Source organism: Trichogramma pretiosum, unplaced genomic scaffold, assembly GCF_000599845.2.
Source record: "Trichogramma pretiosum strain Unisexual culture from Peru unplaced genomic scaffold, Tpre_2.0 scaffold1, whole genome shotgun sequence".
Classification (NCBI taxonomy): Eukaryota; Metazoa; Arthropoda; class Insecta; order Hymenoptera; family Trichogrammatidae; genus Trichogramma; species Trichogramma pretiosum.
Window position 1 is genome coordinate 598,111 of NW_019641703.1, and position 15,769 is coordinate 613,879.

At 42.1% G+C, this 15,769-nt stretch overlaps 1 protein-coding gene and 1 non-coding gene across 2 annotated transcripts in view; one reads left to right on the forward strand and one right to left on the reverse strand.

Moving 5' to 3' along the window:
* Positions 1-15,769, reverse strand: part of LOC106656216 — a 148,558-nt gene that overhangs the window by 25,636 nt on the left and 107,153 nt on the right. The gene's annotated exons all lie outside the window — the stretch shown is intronic.
* On the forward strand, positions 493-599 carry LOC111694485. Its single transcript, XR_002763647.1, has one exon. It is a non-coding gene; the product is annotated as a U6 spliceosomal RNA (small nuclear RNA).

Consider the following 15,769-nt stretch of genomic DNA (forward strand, 5'->3'; position numbering starts at 1 on the left):
GCCCAGACTGCAATGCATCAAAGCAAATGAAACGAGAAACCGATTGTTATAACACTTTGAGAATAACAGTGTTAAGTCGTAAATGATAAATAGTTTTGAATCTATAAATTTTGAGCCAAGGAGTTTTCGAATAGATACATCACTTTATGATGACTTACAAAAGCGCAAACATTTTAGGCACGGGGTTACTTAGATAATAATCATTCAAGGAATTATCAGATAAAAAAATATTTCGAAGCAGCTTGTCATCGTTTCATCGACTGAAAAATTAACTTTCGAGATATGTTCCTTAAAAAAATTAAATGGATAAAATTTAAACCTCAAATAGAATGAAATAATGCGGCAGTCCTTTTGAAACGTGTGCGTGAACTCCCGATTCATACTTCTCGTACAAGCCGCTAGGAGTCTGACTAAACGAATAAAACGGTACCCGCAAGTGGCAGGAAAAAGACCTCGATCACTATATAAGATGCCTGAGCTCCCTACTCCGTTGTACTTGCTTCGGCAGTACATATACTAAAATTGGAACGATACAGAGAAGATTAGCATGGCCCCTGCGCAAGGATGACACGCAAAATCGTGAAGCGTTCCACATTTTTTGGAGTTTTCAATTTCAACCATGCATCATCATACTTAGGTTAGCTCGATATTGTGCGCTTCTCTGCGTTATTACGGAAAATGTTATTATAAATTGTGGCTAAATCGTTGCTAAAATTTCAAATAATATTTTTGAAAAAGTTTTTTTTCTCAATGGTTTATCGATAAATTAGTTTATCTATAAAAATGTATTCCACGCTACAGTAATAATTGAGCATTCATTTAACAATACATGAAAACTCTAATGTAGTGTAAATACAAGAATTGTATATGTATGAAAATAAATCTATCTCAAAACTTAATAAAACAATTCAAAATTAGACAAAATTTAAATTAGCTATCTAATTCAATTTTATTAGAAAAATTGATGTTTTACCAGTGATAAAACATTTTAAAACTCTCTACTACTGTTTCCTATATGCCTTTTACCTCCAAGTCTCTTTCAAAAATACGATATCGGCCACAGTGCATGATAGGGGCAATTTTTCAACACGATCCTTAAAGCGACAACCACGTGACCATCGAAATAAATCGTAATTCGGTTTAACTTTGGCATCTCATTGCCACCGCCGCTGCTCGTGTGCGGCTCTCTCTCTCTCTCTTATCTGTCCGCGCAGCACACAAAGACTTCGTACACGCAAAAGAGAGCGAATATCTAAATATTACACGCGTGTCGCATCGAATCAACGATCCTCGGGGTAAGATAGGAGCTGCTGGTGCTGCTGCAGCGGGTCCCATTCCTCCTATATACAGCCGACGGCGGCGACAACCCGCGCACGCACGAACGCAGGATTTCCGAGATAACGACTGTTATTATACGCGCGGCAACGCGGCGCGAAAGAAGTCGCCCATGGTCCGCACACACACACACACATAAAGTATACGCGCGTGCGACGTATTAGCGTTTGTGGGGTGTCGCTAGCACTAGCTGCCGCTATTCTCTATACTGTCTCGATCCTATTATATGCAAAGTCCGTTTCTCGAGGGTCGAGTTGCTGCTAAATTTCGCGGTGAGAAGATGCGCGCTTACGTTGGCCCACGCGTACCGTACTATACTGCACGGGGGAATGAGAGCCAGCTCCGAGAGGGTCAACCGTATGCGTGGCTATTTTCGAGGATTACCATTCGAAATTGCTTTTTATCTCCCGCGCGTCGCTCTCTGTTTCTAGCTATTGCTGTGCTGTGCCGTGCAGCAGAGTCGAGGCTTTCGAATAGTGGGCGTTACGGAGTTTAGCAACACAGCGACGCGCACAAGGGTTTCGAATTGCCTTCCTATATCACACGCATACGCATACATATGGAGGCTTCGAAAAAAGAAAAATTGCCGCGCCAACCCGCAAGCGGGCCAAGCGCGATTAGAAATGAAAAATCTTCTGCGAAAGTCCTCGCATAATATGTGTCGGCTGCGGGGGGTTGTTGCGAGTTGAGCTTCGTTCGAAAAGCATCGCGCGTGGCTTGTGCCGCAGGTATAACATGCGTATATGAACGATTCTCACTAAGCGTTAAAATTTAAAAAATTGCTATATACATCGAAATTAAAGTCTTTATCAGGATCAAGGGGCATGTATTTTATTCTATAGGAAGTTTTGAAAGTCATCATGTAGTTATTGCTTACTTTATTGTATTTATAGATAGATTTACAAGCAATTTAAACACGATTTTTAAGACATTTGAAAGAGGGACTACCTTACTTAAAAATTTTCTTAGAGCTTCTGAGTAAAAAAGTAATCTTCAATCCCTTCCAAAATTTTTTTGGAGATAGTTCTGAAGCTATATTTATTGAAAAAATATGTTTGGTTCATGTCAGACCCTTTGAAAAGCGCCTACCATTAATATACCAAGAGGGACTAGCTTTTTGTCAAATCAAGTTAAAAATATTTAAACGGGTATAGCTAAAAAAAGTGTTCGTTAATCTGCACCAAACTACAGCAGTTTGAAGTATTAGCTTCAACGAATCTTTTGAGATGTCACTGAAGACTGTCAGTCTTCAGTTGAAGAATATACATGCAATTGAATCCCGCATGTATGCTGCGCCACTCGCTAAGAAAATATGGTTTTTTTAATGTTACACCCGTAAAATTATTCGGATGTTCCTAAAACCATTTGCCATTTTTAATATCGATGGTACTCAATCTAAAAATGCGTATCTTATACCCTAATTTTTATTTCAATAGCGGGGAAACGCTTAAGAAAATCGAGTAAAAAATTATAATTGCAGTGAATTCGTTGAATGTTATCAAATTCGATTCAAAGCATAATTTTAACAATAAATGAACTAGTTTATTGTTTAAACAGCAATAATTATTGTTTAAACAATGTTGTTTAAATATTTATTGCAAAATTATGCATTAAAAATTATTATAAATAAAAGAATTAAATATAAAAATAATTAAAACAAATTATGAAAAAATTTTTGAATTATAAGTAATAATACAAAAATTATAATAAAACATAAAAAAATTAGCAATAATTTAATAAAGGCCTCTAAATGTGTTTTTTTTCAAAATCACAATGTAACCATTATGCGCTGAAACCAAACGGTTGGAAACCAGGTTAAAATTATGAAAAAAAATTATAACATTAAAATAATTGTTCATCGTAGTTTTTGTTAATTGTTATTATTATTATGTTACGTTTATTTTATTGTTAATATTATTATGTTTTGTTATGTTTATTGTAATACATTTTTCATGAATTTTGAGAAAAAAAATTGCGGAAAAAACTATAATATTAATGTTTTCTAAGTTACATAAAAAACCGAAATAAGTTCATCGTGCATTTCATTTAATAAAGGTTTTTTTAAAATGAGTGGCAACAATTTTTTATTGATTTATGCCCCTGAATGTTAGAAAAAAATGATTCAAATTAAAAATGATTTATGTTTTTAATTGTATTATAATTACATTTTTGAGCTCTAAAATTAAGCACTTAACGATAGAGCGACTTTCACATTTTTGGATGTGACCATTTCGTTGAAAAATCCAAAAATTGCTCCAAAAATTCTGAAAAAATTTAGGGATATTCCTTGAACAATTCTTAACACTTTTTAAGAAGACAATTTTTTCACTAGGTGCATCCTTGTCATATAAAATTCACTTCAAAATTGACAGCTTTTGAGGGGTTGTTTTTTAATAAAGCTTTTTCAAAAATGAGTGGCAACATTATTTTATTGATTTATACACCAGAATGTTCAAAAAAAAACGTTTTTCATGGGTGTAGTGCAATAAAAGAATCATTATGATTTTATACTTCAATTTTTAACGCTTATTGAGAATCGTTCATATGTACACGCACGCACATACACAGTACACAGATCGAGTCGATGTATAACACGCGTGTGAGCTATGTGTGCTACAGGGTGGTGTACAATATATATACTACGGCGTATATAACACACAGCTCGAGTCAAGGCACGTAATGGCGTGTCGGAGTTAACCGGTTGATAAGCATCAGTTATAATTAACTCGAAGCCCAAGCCATCTCGAAGCACGAGCTCGACGCGAACTGCTGCCACTGCTGCCCCTTTCGCCCCGTATAATACTCCCCCCCCCCCTTGGCTTGCTTTCCCTCCCCGTTTTTGGCCTTTACACGAAGTGTGTGTGTATCCTAGCTGTAAGCAATATGCAGTACGTGTATGCCCTCGTGTGCCAACCACTACTATTACTCGCTCGCGTAAGTGTGTGCGTGCACGTTCGAGCATCGATCCTCTTACATACATATAATACCGAAATACATTCGTTTCTACGTTGTTTTCGTCTTTCTAAGTGTAGGGCTTTTATCCTAGCGTCTCGCGACGATAGATCGCGCGGGCACGCCGCGTTTTGCCAAAAATCTTATTATACACGCAATCGTGGACCATATAAGATGAAGCCCAGTTAAGGCGGCGTAAGAAGAGAAAAATAAGGGCAATGCGTGCACGAAATGTAGCATCCAAATTTGCGCGCTACTGCACACACGGTTCTATACGTGGGGGTATAACAACGCAGCACACGCGGCAAGTATGAACGACGAGTTAATCAAAATCACGATGAGACATTCTCGATGCCGTTGCTCTCTCGCTCTCTGTATGTAATACCTTCGTACGTATATGTGTGTGTGTGTGTGTGCGTGCGGATCGTGGGTGCTCGAATGACAAACGTTGAAACGTTATTACGAAGCTCGGCGAATCCAATATACCTACATGTGCACGCATACACGCACACGCGTCCTCCCCCGCTCGCTCGCGCGCGCACTTATACTCCTTGCGGGCGAGTTGTATTATATACACGTAGGTAGGTATATGGTACTGCAAGCACAGCTGCACACAATAATACGAGTAGTAGTAAGGTATATGCGAGGGACAGAGGAGCAGCAGCAAGTCAGAGCACGGAGCAGCTCTCGTGTCTCAAATTCCTATTATCGTTGATTAATTCTACGATCCATGATTCTGTATGTGCAGCATATAAACGCGCAGCGGCGTCGGTGGCTGGGCTGTATAGCAATTATCATCGTCATCGTCGTTCTATTATTGTAATGGATTTTGCCTGATTAGATTCGCTCGCGCTTCGCATCTCGCGCGCGCGCGCGCAAGCCTCAACTATATAATTATGTTTATTATTATTGTTTAAAAGCTGCCCCTCTCTCTCTCTCGCGGGCTCGATCAAGTTTGCGATACACATATATGGGTACGTATAACGCGTATACCCCGGATACAATGTTTAAATGTAATTATACAAACACGCGTGCCACACGCATTTCACGTATGTATGCGCGTGGTGTATGCGCAAGATAACAGCTGAGAATTCGTATATAGCTAAGAGGAGAAATTACGCGAGCGCATTAGTACTCGATGCTGCAGCTGCAATGCGAAATTTGATGAATTATACACGAGGAGGGTATCGATTCGCAAGCTGTGCCTTGATATATCAACTAGAGATATGAGTTGCAGGAACCATAAATATTTTATTCAATATTGTGTTCATTCATGCCTCGTTCCCATTGTGCATAAGTACCGATCTCGTGTTCTAACTAATCGCATTTTATTAAATTCTTTTATTTTTCATTTCACGTTCGCACGGAATATACGAAAGGGGTGGCAATCGTGTATAAAATCAGCAGCCCAGATAATACGTCGTTCTATTTTTTTTTCTCGTCGTCGCTTGCTCCTATAATCCCGTATCACATTGTCACATATCGCCCGCGCGTGTGTCCGACGATGTATAAGCTCGTAATTGATCGAACAGATCCTGCGACGTTGCTGGGTGGCTATAGTACCGATATATAGTGTACAACTATATGCACTCGTGGCTGCTGCTGCTGCCACCGCCGACTTGGAGTCGTCGCTGTCTTTGCTTTGATTAACGATCGACCGAGAAGTAGTCTATACGTATGCACGGGCGATTGCTTTCGATGAGAAATTCACACGACCCCTTTTTTTTGCTTTACCAGCTCTCGATCTGTGCCGATGTAAATAAGAACGATTGTTGCGAGTAATTCGAGAGATTTTAAAGAAATTGTGTACAATCGCGAGGAAACATTTTATTTTATTTTCGCACTTGAGTCGATACAAGAGAAAGACAAAAAAAGTTTATGTACATTTCAATAGTAAATGGGAATCGTGTAAGAATCGTGGCTCGATTTTGCACGTTTGATCCGCGTTAATTCTTTTATTAGCTTGGAAAACAAATGTTGAAGGCGATCTTAATAAAGACTCGCCATGGGTGGTGGGGGGCACACGCATTTATTACAAGCGCGCGTCGGGGGCACCGCGGGAAACCCCACTCGTTCTATTTTATTAACTCTTTATTTGCCTATGTAAACGCGCGTCTACACGCATGCGTCGATTTTTTCAACAAAAAGTAAAGGCAGATTTTTATTTAGCCTTTTATTATTTTTAATATTTGCATCAGCGCGCGTTAGGCTGCGCGTTATAATCCTTTAAAAGACTGCGCGCACGTTGAATCGTTGTGCAGGGATTGCAGGCCTTTTTTTGCTAGCTTCACAGGATTATAGCGTTGTAAAAGCGTATTTGCAAAACGTATCGGTGTGTATAAGCATTAAATACAATTTGCCCGAAAAAGTGTCTGCGCAGGCCTTTATTTTTCCAAATGCACTCGAGGCACGTACCAGCGTCCAGCAACCGAAACAAAATCCATTTTTCCTTTTTCTCTCTTTCTTGGCCAATTTTCAGAATATTAACTATTTCACGCGTATGGAGAAAAGCTCGTGCGCGGGCGCGAATATAGGTACTATTCCATGCCTCGAGTTCTTCTCTCTATGTCGCTCTCTGCGCAGCCACAGAAGCTTTTGTAAACGAAGCTCTTTACTCAACTCGTCCGTCTCTGCTATAACCGAGAGAGTGTTAGGGTGGAGGAGGTAAGGGGGTGAATCGTTCGCTCGCTCGCTCGCGCGGCAATCTCCTGCGCTGGCTATACGTATAACGTATAGGCTAGGCAAAGCGTCGGAGCTGCTTCTCGTGGCACAGAGAAGTTAATTATAAGCGATACCAATCTCTCTCTCTCTCTCTCTCTCTCGCGTACCAGCGCCGCCAACTCTCCTTGCGCCCAGTTGGATTGTATGAGAATGTGTGTATGTGTGCGTTGGTGTGCGACTGCACAGGGAAGCCCCCTGACAGCCAATTACCACCCTACCTAAACACGTACACATACGCTATATACGTATTACATACATGCAGAGGCACACATACATACACACACACACACACACAGACACGGGAGTAAACCAACCCCAATATATAGGAAATTAAAAGACTTAGCGATGATTGTGCCAAGTCTCGTATACTATATGTGCGCAATGTGCGGTATATTATAGCGTCGTTCGCTGCAAATGTGTGTATTATGTGCCCTGCCAGTAAAGATAAAAGACTTTTTCGGATCGATCCTTCTCTCGAGTCGACTTTAATTGCAAGTTCTCTCTGTCTCTCTCTTTTACTCACTTGCGCGTGTTTCGGCGCTTGGATCGATCGCAAGCTCGACTAGACACGAGAAAGCGCGTAGATACGTACAAGAAAATTACCACTCGCGCGAAGCAACTAATTTAAAAAACCGCTGCCAATGCATTGACAAAGAGCACCCTCCTGAATGTGATTATTTTTGTAATTATGTATTAATGCTAGAAAAATAAAACATTTACCGAATTTTATGATAAGGTTTGGGAACATATATGAGATTAGCAGGAAAAAAAATTATTCAACCGTTCGATTTTACAGAGATTTGCTGCCTTTATAATGTCGTCGCCCCAGCGCAGGAAGGTATCTATTTCCAAGCTGTAGCAAGAAGGATACTTACTCGCGCGCAGAGGCAAAAAGGTATCTAACTCGAGCGCAGCGGCAAAAAGGTATCTAATTCGAGCGAGAAGCAAAAAAGTAGCTTATTCAAACGAAGTGGCAAGAAAGTTTTGACGCGCTGAATTTAGGTTGGCAACGCAGCCGTAAATGATAAAATTTTGTTTCAACATTCAACATTCAACATTTAATTCAAAGCTATATGTAAAGCCGATAACTTCTACTTTCCTCTCAGAACATAGAAAGTTCTCCATAAGTGGCAAACTGAGTCGAAATCATGGTGAGATTGATTTGTTTGCTCGCATTACAAATGGATGAAAATCATTACACTAGCTCAATCGTTTTTTTCTCTTTTTTTCTCTAATCAAAACAAAATTTTATCATTTACGGCTGCGTTGCCAACCTAAATTCAGCGCGTCAAAACTTTCTTGCCACTTCGTTTGAATAAGCTACTTTTTTGCTTCTCGCTCGAATTAGATACCTTTTTGCCGCTGCGCTCGAGTTAGATACCTTTTTGCCTCTGCGCGCGAGTAAGTATCCTTCTTGCTACAGCTTGGAAATAGATACCTTCCTGCGCTGGGGCGACGATATATGCTTGAACACTTGTTTCTCCATCATAAGTTTTTTGACGAAATAATTTGTTTTGAGTTCCTCTTTCGAAAATTGTCATTTTCTCAGACTCTTCAATCCTCAATCGGGACTTTTCTTGATATTGATCATTATCGTAATTAAATTTTGGTCTTTTTAAAATTATGAGTTTTTTCTCATTCAAGTTATTTTCCTTATTTTGTTTTTCTACTTTCACAATAGGTAGACAATTTTGATACTCAGTTTTGCAGATAATAGCCAATGGAGAAGGCATTTCAATTTTAACATCTCTGCACTCAAAGTCACTGAATATATTATCATTTATTTCGTTGGCCGGATTTTCGTTTTCTATTTTCACAATAGGTAGACAACTTTGATACTCAGTTTTGTAAATGGTTGTCGATGGAGGCGGCATTTCAGGTTTGACATATTTGCACTCAAATTCTATATACATTTTTTCCTCTAACTTCTTCTGTAACGCCATAGCCTTACTCATGGGATTTACCTAAAATTAAAACTGTGTTATATGTTTTGATAGTGAAAAAGTAGAATAAAATTCAAATGATTGAACTTACCGATGATTTATAAAACGGAAATGTTTCAAAGTTTTTGACTTCGCAAAAGGCCACCGAATCAAAATGACGAGTATCATCTAACTCTTCCTTCATCCTGACAGGACAGTACAAATAATTTTGACGAAGCGATCGTTTAATAGAATATTATATGGCATACACAAAAATGCCATACCTAAATATGTCCCCGCTGCTTTCCATCAATTACTTGATTATGTGCAATCACTATGAATACTTTACGAACTACACCGAGAAAATATTTGAGGTTAAGGGCCTCAAGTAGCCAACACTAAATTTCGAATTCACCAATTTGTAAACACTTGCCGAGAAATTCTTCGCTAGCGACTGTACGCGCTACTAGTATAATAGCGAGTTGATTTCGCGATTGTGATAGCTCCTTAGCAATATTTTCCCCTTCCAACATCGACTAGTCATACGCAGTAATGTACTGCGATGCGTAGGGGCACTCACAGATTTAATCAAAATAAAAATTTGATTCGTACAGGCGCTCAATTTGTATACACATATCTGCGATATATGCAGAAAAAAAATTCACACAGAGAGCAAAAATTTTTTTTAATTATCAGTGCATTCAACCGATTGAATTATAGACATTCATCATAGCTCAGTAAAATAGAAACACGAATGCAGGATACTCCGACTAAGACGAACTGTTTCCCCCACCAAATATCGTGACAGTCAGAGCGTAACGCGTGGACGTAAATACAAACGCGCCTTGTATCCTGCTAATCAGCGATATACACGCGGAATTCCTATGTGTAATTCGCTTTACTAAGCCACGTTCACAACATAAGCGCGACGTTTTTGTTTTCACGAAGACAACATCACGCGTTCGCGTCAACGTTTGGGAGACGTATCTTTCATTCGACTCGTGTTCTCTATAGTCAACTTTTCTCATTAAGCCTCCCGCAAGGCACCGCACATATATAGCTTATCAAAAATTCATCGAAGAAAAATGATAATAATACGATATATAATGCACGTTATGCGCAGCCATTGAAGAGAAAGGAAAATTAATCAAAAGCATCGATCGACACACTGCGGCACGTGCAAGCTCGTACACAATAAGCTTCGTGAGCTTTCGCCCAAAAGCGCGTTGAGCTTGTTATTTGGCAGCTTTCAAGGCAGTCTGCAGTGGAAGCCTCCCCGCCTTTTCCCCTTATCTCACTTGTCTCATTAGCACGACAAATGCGTGTCTGCGCGTACGAAGAGGAGCGAGCGAGCGAGAGAGAGAAGTATATAGTTCCGTTTCAGCTTCTTCTGGCTCCTTTTTTTTCTGCTTCTCTTTTCACTTCAGCTAACGCTGCGCCGCACACATATACGTATCGCAGGCTGAACAAGAAAGTGTACGTGTGTGCGAGAGAGAAATAGAGAGAAAGCTACTTGCCAACCCCGCTCGCTCTCTTTCTTCCCTTGACTTTTATTTTCTCGCATTAGATGCGCGCTTGCGACGAGTACACTCGCATGGGGCATGTGTGTGTATATGTAGATGGCCTATGGTGCCTTAGCAGAGAGTGCGTGTATGTGCGTCGCCTGTGTCCTCGCATAGCTCTTACGTCTAACGCGCTCTGCACGGGCGATGGCGGCGGCGGCGGCACTCAAAGAGCTTTCTTGTCTCCCTTAATCCTGCCAGTATATAAGCATATACGCGCGGACGAAGAAGCAGAGGGAAAGAGAAAGAGAGGAAGCTTGTCCTAAGTACACGTATACCTATGAAAATCCACTTCGGCTTTTTCCACCCCCCTCTATATACAGAAGACGGCAGCAGCAGCTCGTGTGCGGTCTCGTTGCTAAAGTGTAAATACAACGCGTATTCCGCGCGAAGAGAGAGAGAGCTTTTACACGTTATAATATACGCGCGCGAGTGCTAGGTACGGTGACTGGACGCGCGCCTGGCCCGCTGCGTTTTGAATTCCATTTGCGATTCATTCACAAGTCTGCCATGCTGCTGCTAGCCTCTCGAGCTGCGTGTACGTAAGTGCGGGGGTTAAGGTGGATCTCATTTACTCGAGCGCGTGCAAACTTGAATAATCCTTCATTTTTCGCTTCTGCCCTACTGCTCCGTCAGAAGCTTGTTTTTTGTCTCCTCGACAGCCTGCTTTGGACGCGGCTTCCGTACGAATGTTTTCTTAATTTCCAGAGACCGTATCTTTCGCGCGTCGCTCATTTCCGAGTGCGAAAAAAAATTACCTTGCCCACTTCACTTTCGTTTGTAAACATTATGCATGTGTGAATTATTTAACGTACACGCTCTACCGATTCGACAAAAATGCTGATGCTCGAGCTCCAAAAAAAACTGCTTCGAGTATAACGGCAAAACGGATAAAAATTTACCCGAACGACGAAAGACCCAAGAACCTGCGTTAATTTTCAAAGATACATTTGCATTATGCGCCTTTCTAAGCAGAAAAGAGCACGTGCACATTCGCGTATCTCGTCGAGGTGAAGCGCGCAAATGTATCAGGATTGTTGGCAGCTCGCTCGCGCGCACACGCGTGTTCAGTTCAAAGAGCTCAGGCGCGCACGACGACAACGACGACGAGAGTAACTAGTTTCTGAGCAGGTCACCCCAATTAACGTCTACCGCATACATCTATACGAGCGTTAACCTTATACACAATATGTGTGTGTGTGTGAAAGCCCGAGCGAAAGAGGAGGTGTACAGTAGCGTTGATGCCGTACGTAGAGTGAGGAGAACGACGACGACGACTACGAGGCGCAAACTTATAATTGCGAAAGGAGCCGGCAATTATAATTGCTCCTGGCACGTCCGTCGAGAAACGACGACGACGACGTAGAGATGGGGCAAGACTCGTGTGTTATATATACACGCACATACACTCTGTGCAGGTACCGCGTTGATAATACTCTCGACTATAGCGAGAGAGATGTCTTCTCGTTTTCGAGGATCACGCGCGAAACAAGACAAACGAGATATGGTATATAAGTGCGCCGCGCGTACGTATATATACGCACAGCGAAACACAAGACGGCGAAGTTTGTTGCGCGCGAGGCACACACGCGCGCGCGCGCGTACGTGTAATATATTGTATTAGAGCCGAGCGCACACAAAGCCAGCAAAGTATTTGTTTATTGTCATTTCGAAGGATGAATTGCGTGATACGCACGACGAGCTCAGAGCTACGAAATGATAATTATAATCCGGGGTAATTGGTAATTATTGCACGAGCCATATATTTGAATTATGATTTTTGAATTTAACCGACAGACAGAATGGTAATGAGATTTACATGCTTGCAGCGATTAAATTTGAGCTCAGTATGTTGCAAACATATAACGACTCGTTAATAGATGAATTTTCTTTTTCAAATACTGCTAAATAAGATCCGAATCTCGGTGCGTGTACCCAATCATTTAAATTTAAAAGCTTATTGCGTATGGCAACGAGACGACGGCCGCGTAAATTTTTCATTATTTACTCAAGCTCATCAGTTTCTTTTTCGGGGAGGGGCACGCTTACAAAGCCGTATTACACGTACCGCAATCTGCAGGAGCGGAAATTTAAAATCCGCACAGCCCGCGCGCGCGCGCACGCTCGAGTCAATTGCAAAGCGGCGACGACTGCGACGACGGTGGTGGCGGCTCGAGGGAGAGTAAAAAAGAAAGAAGTAAGTAAGCTAAAAATAGAGACACATCGCAGGACAAGAAAAGGAGGTAAGTAGAGAGGGGGACAGCTACGCGAAATCGTTCAAAGACTTTACTCTATACTCCGTTTACATCATGCTTATAGAGCGGCAGCAGCAGCAGCAACGAGTCGAAGAGAGAAGGAAGAAGAAGAAGAAGAGGAGTACGCGCGAGTTGGTGGTGGTGGTGGTGGTGGTGGTAGCGGTGGCGCGCGGGCGGAGAAAAGGGAGGAAAGCCAAGGGCATCATCATCACGGCACACAAGACTCCCCGGTCAATTAAGTGCAGGAAATTAGAGTTTTAATTACGCAGTCATTCAGAAAATTACATCGGCGCGAGCGAGCGCGGCTTGTGCTTCTATAAACGTATACGCTCACTCTCTCACTCTCTCTCGTATATATAGATCGTATGCATGCAGCGGTGTCGGCGGCAGCGAAAAGCTGTCGAGGCATTATGTGCCTCCTCACCGACGGGAGAGAGAGACCCCTCCCTCGCTTCATTTGCCATACAGACTGTCTTACTTCGCGCTCGAGCGAGCTTCGATCATTACTTGCTCTGCTGCTGCTGCTGCTGCATTATATATCGTGGCGTATGCGTGCGCGCGCGAGCTCTACATCTATCGCGCTGTATATTAGTTACGTTTTTTGTCCAGCAGTATCGGCGAAAAAAGATTCATCATTCGACGCGACGAGTAATGCAGCAACAATTGCTCGTTCGACGCTTAAAGTAGCGGTCACTTTTTGCTCTTTGGGCCGGACTATATAGCTCGGTAAAAACTGCGAGCGCTTCCTATTCCGCGGAATGAATTTATCAACGTCGTCGTCGTCGTGGACGTTTTATGTATATGACAAGCGCGCCCGACATGTTACGGATTCATTGTAGCGCGAACAACGTGTATAATAGACCGTGCAGCAGCGTATAATACATAATAGATACGAAGCTGCACCCATCAGGTCGAGCATATATACATGGATCGCGCGCACCCGTAACTGATTCAACGCGGTTACATTGAACCGCCGAGTGCTGATCGTCGACACGCGCGCGAGGCGTTGTCGTCACTGTAGCCGCGATTTTAATCAAGCTCGAGGATCGTTGTCGAGCATGCATTAGAAATAAAGCAAACGAGATTTTTCGCCGAATCCACGAGCTCGCGGAGCTTTTATAAACAAAGAAGTAGTCGCGGTCCTCTGCAGCGCGGAAACGATCGAGATAATAGATATAAAGCTTCCGCCCAGCAGCAGCTACGGAAACTAATAGACATGCGCGCGTTACGAGAGAGGGAGAGCTCGAAATGGTTCTCCAAATGAAAATGCAACATCAATCTTTGGGACAACGATGCGCGAGCTAGCGCCAGGCCAAAGAATAAAAGGAAAGAAGAAAGAAAGGGACGCGCGCGTCGAGGCTAAGAGCTTATGTATATATATAGCAGTAGAAAACGAGTCGACGCATTAGTCTAATGAATTAATTTTCATCCTTTTATACATCTTATATACACGCTGCGCATCGATCCACAGGCTATACACACTTTTCTGGAAAAGCCTCGCGCGCGCGCGATTATGCGCGATATTTATGTATAGCCTCTACCGCTAGGCACGAGCTTTTCTACATCTGGGCACGCGAGCACGCTCGGCTTTCTATATGATAGGCTGGTGGTAGGTATAGCTCTAGGTGTGTAACTGAGATTTAAAGTCTATTTTCTTAATTATAAACGAACGACAATGAGGAAAGCACGGTGTATATATAAAAGCTCTGGCGAGCTTTCTATGAGGATTCGCAGTAGCAGTCGCCCCGTCGTTGTTGAAGCGCGCGCGCGCCCGAGTGTATTATATATATTGCACTTGCGCGCGCGCGCGGAGTGGCGGTAGAGAGAAAGGCTATTTAGTAATTGCACCATTTTCACTATTACGGAATAAAAGGGCAAAGGGGAGAATCGCAAGCGCGCGAGAGAGTATATATATAGAGGGAGTGGGGGTAGAGTGAAAAAACGAAGAGAGCTAAGTAATAGAGAGAGAGAGAGAGAGTGAGTGAGTGAGTGCGCGCGAGCGGTTGTCTGACTACTGGCACACCACCACCACCACCATCGGCGTCGGTGCAAAACTGCGCTGCATGCGCGTATATACGATATATGAGCGATGAAGCGCGAGTGGATTGTATGTGTGTATAGATGCGAGCACACAACTCGAGAGCTCGAAAAGGGAGCGTTAAGTGCTGCAAGTTTATACAGATATATACGTATACATATACTGTATCCATAATGGGGCGGTATATATAAGTGACGATAATGCTCGGGACTTGGTAGCGAAAGGATTGTGCACTTTTGCCAGTCGGGCCGGCGCGCGCTTGAATATATAATATACGCGATGATGCATCGCCACGCTGAGTGACTTAGTGCGCGCAGCATACGTATATAGGCGTTATATAGGACAGATTTATTAACGATTTCTTTACAAACAGCCATATATGCATTATTATCCTGCGCATATGCGATATCGATCGCGCGACAAGGAACATCTTTCGCCTTATTCGTATATACACCGACTAATTTTCCAATGTTAATTATAAACGCTCGGCACGCTAAACCTTTAAAGCGGTAATATACTCGACGCGTAATTCTCTATATTATAATTTTCTCATTCGAAGAGCTCAAGCTCAAGTGAGAGAGAGAGAGTTGAGATTTTAATATTTATGCTAATTTCCTACGAAGCAGAAGCAGCAGCAGCGGCACATACACGTTATATTGCGATCGTGTCGCGCTCACCGAACGAAAGGAACCTATTATACACGCAGGAGACAAGCTTTACATTCATAATCGGCTCGATTTAACTCCGTCTTGTGTCTATTTTTGCGAGCTTCTCGGTGAGACTACTCGAGCCCGTCGTGCGTGTGCTTTTTTTCTTCTTCTTTGGCTATATACTCCTCTCGTATCGAGCTGCGAGCGGATAATTTATTTTTATAGGTCGATTAAAAAACTTTCATAATATCGAATACACCCGAGGCTTGAATATTTCATCGTTATACGCGGCTATATATGCATGGAGCGATACATGTGTACGTTTCTTATCCGA